We start from the raw sequence: 10,320 nt of genomic DNA on the forward strand, positions 1-10,320 counted from the left end.
ACCCAGAAGTCTCAAACGCACATGAACCTAAATTAGATTATACAAACTCAATTCACTTGCCACAGTATTGCTACTGATGCTGTAACAAAGGACGTAAGTTCAAAGTAATATATATGAACGTGCAACGGAACAACAGTACTCACAGTACATCGACCCGTGAAGATCCGGGCTAGAGTTGATCTTCAGTAACCCATGCTAATGGTAAGAGGCGACTAACGAGATCGGGTGGCTCGCTGACTTAGTTGGCACATGTCATTGTATCCCAATTGCGCAGATCGATGCTCATATGCAAGGATATATTCTATGTGTTATTATCACAAATACTATATGTCACGATTTGACATAATACCACCAAGGATATATTTCTGTATGATGTATTGACACTGTACCCATGAGGAGAATCGAACCAGGGATTTAAGCGTGACGATCGGACGCTTTAACCACAAGGCTATGCCACCGCTCCACATCCTGATGAAAGGACCTACATTGATCACAGAAACTTCATATGCACACATACATACATACAGACACACACACACACACACACACACACACACACACACACACACACACACACACACACACACACACACACACACACACACACACACACACACACACACACATACATACATACATACATACATACATTTGCATAGCGCCGATATCCAGTACAACTGCTCAAAGGCGCTTTGTTTTCCCTCGATCATTGGATGGCCATCACAACGGAACATCGTATTTTCAATCTCAACTCCCTGGGGCGCATACAACTCTCGCTGCCTACTAGGCGCACCGAGTTAATGTGGCTTTCCCATCCTTACGAGGTACCCATTCACAGCTGGGTGGACTGGGACATAAAGTCACAGCACTCTGTCCAAGTTTACTGCTCGTTGCGGTACCCGCAACTAGGTGTTTGCACGTATTCATGTGGCCACCATCTGGTCATCTACCAACGGATTCGTGGGTTGTTTTAAGTGCACAGGGTTGTGTATTGTACAAAGACGACATCAATACATACGTTTACGTCATGAAGACGGATTAATATTAATTATTGAATGGATAAACGGAAGGTTTATCGACCTAATAACAAAGCATCTAATAACTGTATCAATTAACATGTATGAAATAAATGTTGGCCAGGTGGATAGACACTGCATTAAAGGAAAGAAGATTCGTTGTAAGTAAAACCATTGATGACAAACGTGACTTTCAGCTACCACCTGCATTATGAAACAAACCAATTAATCTATAAAATCCAATAAGTAATATGTATGTTGCAAGATAGGTTTGGGGGCAATTGTTACATTATATTATTACGTTTTTATCTTTTCCGTTTCCAATTCGTTGGGACATGTTCTTGTGAAGAGGTATCGGGTAATTAAATCTTCTAAAGAAATGTTTAAGACAAAATATGATTCAGATGATATATGCCCATTAATATGGATATTAGTTGCACATATTGCACTTGCATGTGGGCGGGCACGGGTTCTATAAAATGCCAGTTAAATCAAGAGGGACTAGTGGATATCCTTGCTCCACACCAACTCGGGTCGTTCAACAAGCAAAGTAAGTGTTACTCAATGTATTATTTCTTATTTAAGTCAGTGTGAAAAATATTATGATGTCATGTATGTCATGAATTAATGGGTATGGGTAAATAGTGTTGTTGTCGTGTTTGTTATTTTTGTCTTTTCATCACTTTAGAAAACTGATGCGATGAACAGCGAGAAACATTCTATGGATACACATTTTCTTCATTATTAATGTAAGCGACGTTTCGGTGTAGCTGAAACGTCGCATACATTAATAATAAAGAAGTTGTAGATCCATAGAGCCTTTCTCGCTGTTCATCGCATCAATTTCTAAGTACCACTAAAATAGTGATGAAAAAGACACTCCCATGGACTTCTAATCATTTAAAAACGCTTGTACTAAGTATTATTCGTGTTTTTCCATTATACATATTTTTCAAAACAAACTTTCACTCTTAATAGGAGTAGCTATAAATTATACTAATGTCACAATCGTCATCAGTATTTAGTCAAGGTATGAACCAACGATCCAACACTGAAATGAAATGCCAAAGTCCGTCCGTGTGAATCCTCTGTGACGATGACAATCAGCACATTTGAGCATGCAACACAAATCTAAATGGTATTTATACAATGATTTAGGTTGTTTAACCCCGCTCTGAAAACTATAGAGTTATGTCACGGCGTGTCTACTAAAAGGTGAAGTGACGCATGTCCTAAAATTTTGCCAACGTGCAAGAAAAATATAAAATGGTCTTTATGCAATATTTAACGCATCTCGGAAAACCCAGTTACATGTATATCAGATGTTAGACGAAATTCAATTTTGTTGAAATCAATGGGTGTTATGCTGTCGAACAAAAAGAAACTAAAGCCATTGCGAACCTAGGATTCGAACCAAGGGTCTTTGGTGTCTGGCACACCTAAGAGTCATCAGCGCTAAATGTATTGTTTGCACCTTAGTGCGTTTAATTTCAGTTTCAATGTAACATGGTTATATATCTTCACGTCCCCTGTAAATTCTACAATAAACTCCAAGAGTGCATACCTCAGTCAGATACTGAACATTGTAATCACTAAAGAGTAAATTTAAACTTAGCTTACCTAAATTTTAATATTCTGTGTTTGTAGAATGTCATTGAAATAGAAAATATGATTTATTAGGTTTTGTATTTCTTGAAACATGCGAACCCATGTAGCGAACAGAAAGGAAAATGAATTCAGCAATTTGCGTACATTCATCTTCAGATGACAATGTGTTCATAACGGTATCTACTCTAGGTAATACCTTGAGGTGAAAGAAAGTGCCATCTCGAGTCCATGAAACAGCTTGAACCATTCGCAATAAAGACATCCCTTTTTATTGATCAAATGGATGACAATACGTGCACCTGCTGAGCGTTTCATATTCATCAAAATACGCTATAAAAGACAAGCAGAAAATAGCTTTGAAGAAACACAACAAACTCAAACAATAACAGTCTAGTCTATGCTTGACATATTCATGCAACCAATTTCGTTTCGTTGTGTTGGTCTCAGGTTATTACTGCCACTGTAATGGTGGGCTATATTGGTGAGGTATGTCGAGACATATATATTGTATTTAAATCGATTGTTAAACGAGATACAGATTAATCATGCTTGACTTCGCAGGTGACTCGTTGGTTATGTTTCGTTTTTTACACTGACCCTGTTGATTTTATGTAAGTACCCATAGATTCTGATTTTATAAACAACCAGGACAATACAACACAGACCTCACACAAGGAGAGTAAGTAGTTTTGTCAGATCTGCGTGTGATCAAACTCTACGGCTGCTATAGTAAATAGCTTCGTGTTCTTTCAGTGAGTCACTTTTTCCATCAAATATTTCTATAAGAGACAGCTTTAGAAACTATACCAATATATTTGAGCAAATCGCTTCCTGTCTGTCACAGCGTTTCGAATTTTGTAAGAAGACCTGGATCCTATCTGCAAATAACGTAAGTTCTTAACGTTAACTTCTTTGAGTGGCACATTAGACGTTTGGGAATCAGATAAGGACAAATTGTATGGATGAAGAAGATGTTCATCCATAAGGTTAGTCCTTATTGTTAACGTTATTGTGATTGCTTCTTTTGGTAACCTTTTTGTATGTACACCAACTTCTGTTATTCCGCCGCACTCAGCAATCTTCCAGTTATATGGCGGCGGTCTGTAAATAATCGAGTCTGGACCAGACAACCCATTGATCGACAGCATGAACATCGATCTGCGCAACTGGGATACGATTACATGTGCCAACTAAGTTATTTAGCCTGACTACCCGATCACGTTAGTCGCCTCATACGACAAGCATAGGTTGCTGAAGATCAGTTCTAACTGATCTTCACGGGTCACCTCTTATGCAAAAAAGCACCTCGTACAGATGTAGGGACACAAAAACGTTTTTTTCTTGACTTGGAATCCAAATTCTCTCTGATTAAATGGCTTGGTGTCTTTGCATTATTCTCAGTGTTCGTTTTCAAACCGTATGCAACACTTTGGTCGTCCTCCTATGTCAAACTACGATGCTGCAATTTGCTGAAATGTTCAAACTAAATCATTTGAATCTGTATAATTAATACCCAATATGAGTGTGTGGATTTGATCTATGAATGTAAATAAATTAATTTTACTCTTGTTACTCTGTATAATGTTTGCACACCTATATATTTCAATCCTTTTACAATTAAACCAAATCTCAAAAGATCATGCTTATTTGTTTCACGCACTGAGTTAGAAGGAACGGATTACACTTTTATTGAAGCTTTGTGGGAATATGGTTTTGGTTTTTTAATATGGTTACAGCATTTGCCATTTAGAAGTGATACATCCTTACTCCTTCATCACTCACCTAAAGGAGTAGAATATTCTAGGAAATGTCGTGTTCCTCAAAATAAAGAAGTTGACATCCATAAATTCTCTAACCTGAAGGAGTAAGAATATACTCCGAAACGTCGTGTTCCTCAAAATATAGAAGTTGACATCCATAAATTCTCTCACCTGAAGGAGTAAGAATATAGTCCGAAACGTCGTGTTCCTCAAAATAAAGAAGTTGACATCCATAAATTCTCTCACCTGAAGGAGTAAGAATATACTCCGAAACGTCGTGTTCCTCAAAATAAAGAAGTTGACATCCATAAATTCTCTTACCTGAAGGAGTAAGAATATACTCCGAAACGTCGCGTTCCTCAAAATAAAGAAGTTGACATCCATAAATGTTCGCTTTAATGTTACAGTATGAATGTTGTCTCCCATCTTGCATGTTCTTATCTTGACATAAATTGACCCTACTCATGATATAATCTCTCTGACCACTGTCTGAGCCGTACTTGCCTTATATGCAGATATAACTAAACACATGCAATTGGTTCTTTCAGATCATGCCCAGATTTTCTCTGTTCATCTGTGTAGTGTTTGCGTGCGTCATTATCAGCAACTCCAGACAGGTAGGCAACACGTCTTGGTTAAAGAGCACATACACTATCATACCTTAGAGATCAGATCACATCCTATATGTCTATATATTCGCTATGATCGCTGATGAACCCCTAAGCATGTGAGGAAGGGCAATTTGATATCATATTTACCTGATACATGTAATATATACACACACAGTAAATATGGACAGGCAACGATCTGGTCCAAGGGTGATCTGGCTCCCAAGACGTTTTGATCAGATCGACTGTGTTACGGAACAGTGTCAAATGGAGACGACTTTCACAGAGCTGTTAAAGTGGGTGGACAGACCTGTTTTCGCACGACTGACGGACTGTCACATTACGACAAGACGTCAATGTTGTCAAGAGACGCAGCCTGTTATCGCACGACTGACGGATTGTCACATTACCACAAGACATCATTGTTGTCAAGAGACGCAGCGCTGAATCAATGGTCGTTGGGCAAACTTTTTTTCTAGATGAGTAAAGGTTTACATTGAACTTCCTCCATAGACGCAAAATAGTGTGGCGAAGACGAAATGAAGGTTTTCAAAGCGTTAACGTTACACAGAACGCTCGTTTTGTGGTGGCACAGTGCTGGTGTGGGTGGGATCAGTGTGACTGTGGCAGGATGATTTTACCTGTTATTTTTACACAGTAAATATGGACAGGCATCGATCTGGTCCAAGGGTGATCTGACAGCATCCTGGAGGCACCCGACGTGCCATTTGCGCGTGGACATGGACGTCTTTTGTGATTTAGAATAACGCCAGAGCACACAGGACATGTGTTGTTACTGAGTACCTCCTCCAGGAGAAGGTAACTACCTTAAGAGTACAATGACCAGCACTCGGTCCAGACTTGTCATCCAGATGGTGGATATCCCTGGACGGCGCCTATGCCTGAGAGTTACTAGCCCACAAAATAATTCACTAGCCCGAAATGTGAATGTAGATACGGGTTTCTTTATTAAGCTGCCAATATGATGAGCATATTTATCTTGCAAAGTGTATTATAACTTTACAAGTCGGAGAGAGTGATATATTTTCAAAATGACCCCACGAAAATTCACTAGCCAGTCGGGCCAGTGACTGTGGAGATTTACTGGCCCGACTGGATATTTACTAACCACGGGCTAGTGGGCCAGTGGCTATTTCGCAAACTCGCCTACGTCACCGTCAACAAGTACGACTCCGTAACGAACTTAGCCCTGCCCTGCAGGAAGAGTGGGATGGATTGAAAAGTTGACGTTTGATCAGGCGTATACCTCCTCAAATCCAAAATTGTCTTGAGAAAAGAGACGGATGTATCCGAGTTTATATTGAGTTTGTCTTTTCGTGGTACATAACGTGATGGACAGTAGGGAGCTTTACTCAATCATCTTACAAAATCTATCATTGTTAAAATATTTATGACATTGCGGACATAAAACACCAATAGTTAAGACACTTTTATATTGACTATCCCCTAATAGAACTAGAATGTACAACTAGAATGTTGAACTAGCATATAATGTTGAAATCTAGAATATATGTTTGTTATTATAAACATAGTATATACTACTATAAATATAGGGATTCTTTTTCCTAATCCCACTGACCGAGCCGAAATGCAGATAAAAAAGAAGCTTCGATATCGGAAGCTTAAAATTCTAGTTCGAAACCTAGATAAAAATCAAGAATATCGAATCTCGAATACAAAACACGAACACAAACACGATCACGAAACCCACAAAAAATGCGCACCTACAGACGAAACCATCCATATACCTGTACACATTATTCATTTATTCCTCCCGAACAGATCGGATATCGCTAGGTGTGATGCGAAACTAAAAAGCAATTACTGGGAATGACTGATTTGGCAATATGTCTGTTGAATGATTCCATGTCATTTCTTCCGTTATGCAGCTACCAACGATACTCGATGGAGGCAAAGAAAGGAAGGCCGTGATGCTGGTGAGTATATTATGTCTTTAAAGAACAGGACATCGGGGTTAAAGCGTTTGCTCGCCCGGGTACTCCACTTGATGGAAACCTCATTCTGGTGTACCCCGCCGTGATTTTGCTGGAATAATGCTCAGAGCGGTGTAGAACCACTCATCTCAATCACCCACAAACAAAATCACAACAAAAATGAAATTTACGGTTAAAGCATTGTTTACTCTCACTTTACTCTCTTTTCCTTTTTTGTTGTTGTTGTTGTTGTTGTTGTTGTTGTTATTGTTGTTGTTATAATTGATTTTCACTATTCCATCTAGGTAATTTTCACATTGGTGAGGCGGTGGAGTAACCTAGTGGTAAAAGAGTTTGCTTGTCACGCCAAAGACCCGGGTTCGATTCCCACATGGGTATAAAAATGAAACCCATTTCTGATGTCCCCCGCCGTGATATTGCTAAAAGCCGCGTAAAACTAAACTCACTCACTCACTCATTGTTGTTTTATGGTTATTCCACGTGACATATCTCACTCACTCAGTTTATATGTTTTGTTAAAGGGTGACGGGTCGGCGCATATGGTGCCTCACTTTATGAATGGAGGAGTTGAGGTCGTCTCTCCAGAACAAGTACGTGGACAAACATCCTCTCCTGAAAACACGTCTCTGTTCAATTCATTATAAAATACAGTGAATATACTTTTATAACCACCACGCTGATTTCGAACAGACGGATACAGCGAACAGTTTTTGGTTCCTGCAATATGATGCACGTGTTAGTCGAAATGCATCTAAACAATTATGGTTACAACGAACTAAAATTAGTAGTCCCATTGAATTCGTGATAACCGTAGATTACTGTTTAGTGAAGCTTCTTTTCCTGCCAATGCTCGACAATCAAGCTGTGAAGATGCTGGTCAGAATTGATCTCCAATAACCTATGCTTGTCGTAAGACGCGACTAACGGGATCGGGTAGACAGGCTCGCTGACTTGGTTTGACACATGTCATCGTATCCCAATTGCGCAGATCGATGCTGATGACTGGATTATCTGGTCCAGACTCGATTATTTACAGATCGCAGCCATATAGCTGGAATATTGCTGAGTGCGGCGTTAAACAACAACCAACATTTGCGTTGATTGATGTTCATGCTGGATTGTCAACTGGGAAACTGCCACTCCGCCTCCCCCGACCACACCTATGGACAGTCATGTATGAAAATATATGTCTAAATATTTTGTTGTTCAATCTTTTACAAAGGAGACAGATTACCATGGAGCGGGAGCAAACAAACAGGCCGAGATCGAAAAAGAGGTAGGTTCACCAGCACCAGCAGTCCCTGACACTTGTCAGTATGAACATGCTGCCCTTTTCAAAATGTACATTAATGCGTCGACTTGGTCTGAAAAGCTTATGTTCGCATCAGATTCCGTCCACTTATTACTTGAACGTGTTTGTACACGTATCTATTTTGGATATAGATAAAATTATTGTTTAAAAAAAAAAATCTATCGAGCCTGCATATCTTCCATCTTGTGAATTTAGCCACTGAAGCAGTCGCTAATGTCTGGTGCAAAAACATACGCGCAACTTGTGATTGAAACCAGTTCGGCAAAACACCGACAACACCGCATGCGACAGTTTTCGATGTACGGAGCAATTGTTTACATCCATATATCGCAAATGTTCTCTCTTTGGAAGCTGTTCGCCTCGAAGTTTCCATGATCGATTTCAGGCAAATCGTAAGGGATATTAAGTCTTATATTTCATCAATACGAAGCTAAAGTGAGTGCTTTTGCCCCAATATATATAATACATGCAAAAAATTGTCGAAAATGTGTGAAATTGTGCCTTTAAGTACAAATCAAAATCTAAGAGAAAGGATTGCCCTTCACTCGTCTGGTCTGAAACTTGAAAATGAAGGCTTCGTATTTGCTTCGAAGGAAGGTCACTTCTAAGCTGAAACTGTCGTGTTATTTTGTACCAAAATGTAACTATGCATCGGTTGAAATACAATTCAGTCACAGATGTGACAGTCTGGTATTTGAAATCCTGTATAAGACGCATACTTCTTAGATATAATGCTCACAAACAAGAAATGCATGAAATTCATCTCTAATGAAAGGTCTACCGTTTTCTATAATATTTATACACTGTATGGACAAATCGAATGCAAGTTAATACCTTAAACATTTGAAACGAGTCAGATTATCAGATGTTCTGGGATGGGAGGGTAAAGCAGATTATCAGATGTTCTGGGATGGGAGTGTATCAGATGTTCTGGGATGGGAGCGTACTGCAGTTTAACAGATGTTCTGGGATGGGAGTGTATTGCAGATTATCAGATGTCCTGGGATGGGAGCGTACTGCAGATTATCAGATGTTCTGGGATGGGAGTGTAATGCAGATTATCAGATGTTCTGGGATGGGAGTGTAATGCAGATTATCAGATGTTTTGGGATGGGAGAGTAATGCAGATTATCAGATGTTCTGGGATGGGAGGGTAATGCAGATTATCAGATGTTCTGGGATGGGAGCGTAATGCAGATTATCAGATGTTCTGGGATGGGAGTGTAATGCAGATTATCAGATGTTCTGGGATGGGAGAGTAATGCAGATTATCAGATGTTCTGGGATGGGAGATGTAAGTGTACAGATTATCAGATGTTCTGGGATGGGAGAGTAATGCAGATTATCAGATGTTCTGGGATGGGAGTGTAATGCAGATTATCAGATGTTCTGGGATGGGAGCGTAATGCAGATTATCAGATGTTCTGGGATGGGAGATGTAATGCAGATTATCAGATGTTTTGGGATGGGAGCGTAATGCAGATTATCATATGTTCTGGGATGGGAGTGTAATGCGGATATCATATGTTCTCGGATGGGAGTGTAATGCAGATTATCTTATAACTCGCAACAGATTATGGACAAGTTGTACAATCCGCACAGACGTCGCAAGCGAGTAATCAAGACGGACGAGTTGCACCTGTGGACGGGGGGAATCGTGCCCTATAGAATAGCATCGGACGTACGTAAGTAAAAACAACACGTCAGTGCAAAAAAAAGTCTTGACTGTCCTCACATATACTGAGGGGAAAAAATAGGGGATCACACGAAAGCACAAGTGTTCCCTTATTTTTTCCATAGCTTTTTCTTCACAAGCTTTGTATCGCATAGCTTGTGAAGAAACCTGGGAAAAAAATAAGGGAATACTTGTGCTTTCATGTGATCCCTTATTTTTTCCCCTCAGTATATATTCTGTGTAAAGGTCAAATAGATGTGAAAAGTATGTGAGTGGACCACTGAAAATCAGAATGAGTGAGTTTAGTTTTACGCCACCTTTAGCAATATTCCAGTAATATCTCGGCTGGGGACACCAGAGATCGG

This window comes from Haliotis rubra, unplaced genomic scaffold (assembly GCF_003918875.1).
Source record: "Haliotis rubra isolate DU_JTF1 unplaced genomic scaffold, ASM391887v1 Scf184, whole genome shotgun sequence".
Lineage (NCBI taxonomy): Eukaryota > Metazoa > Mollusca > Gastropoda > Lepetellida > Haliotidae > Haliotis > Haliotis rubra.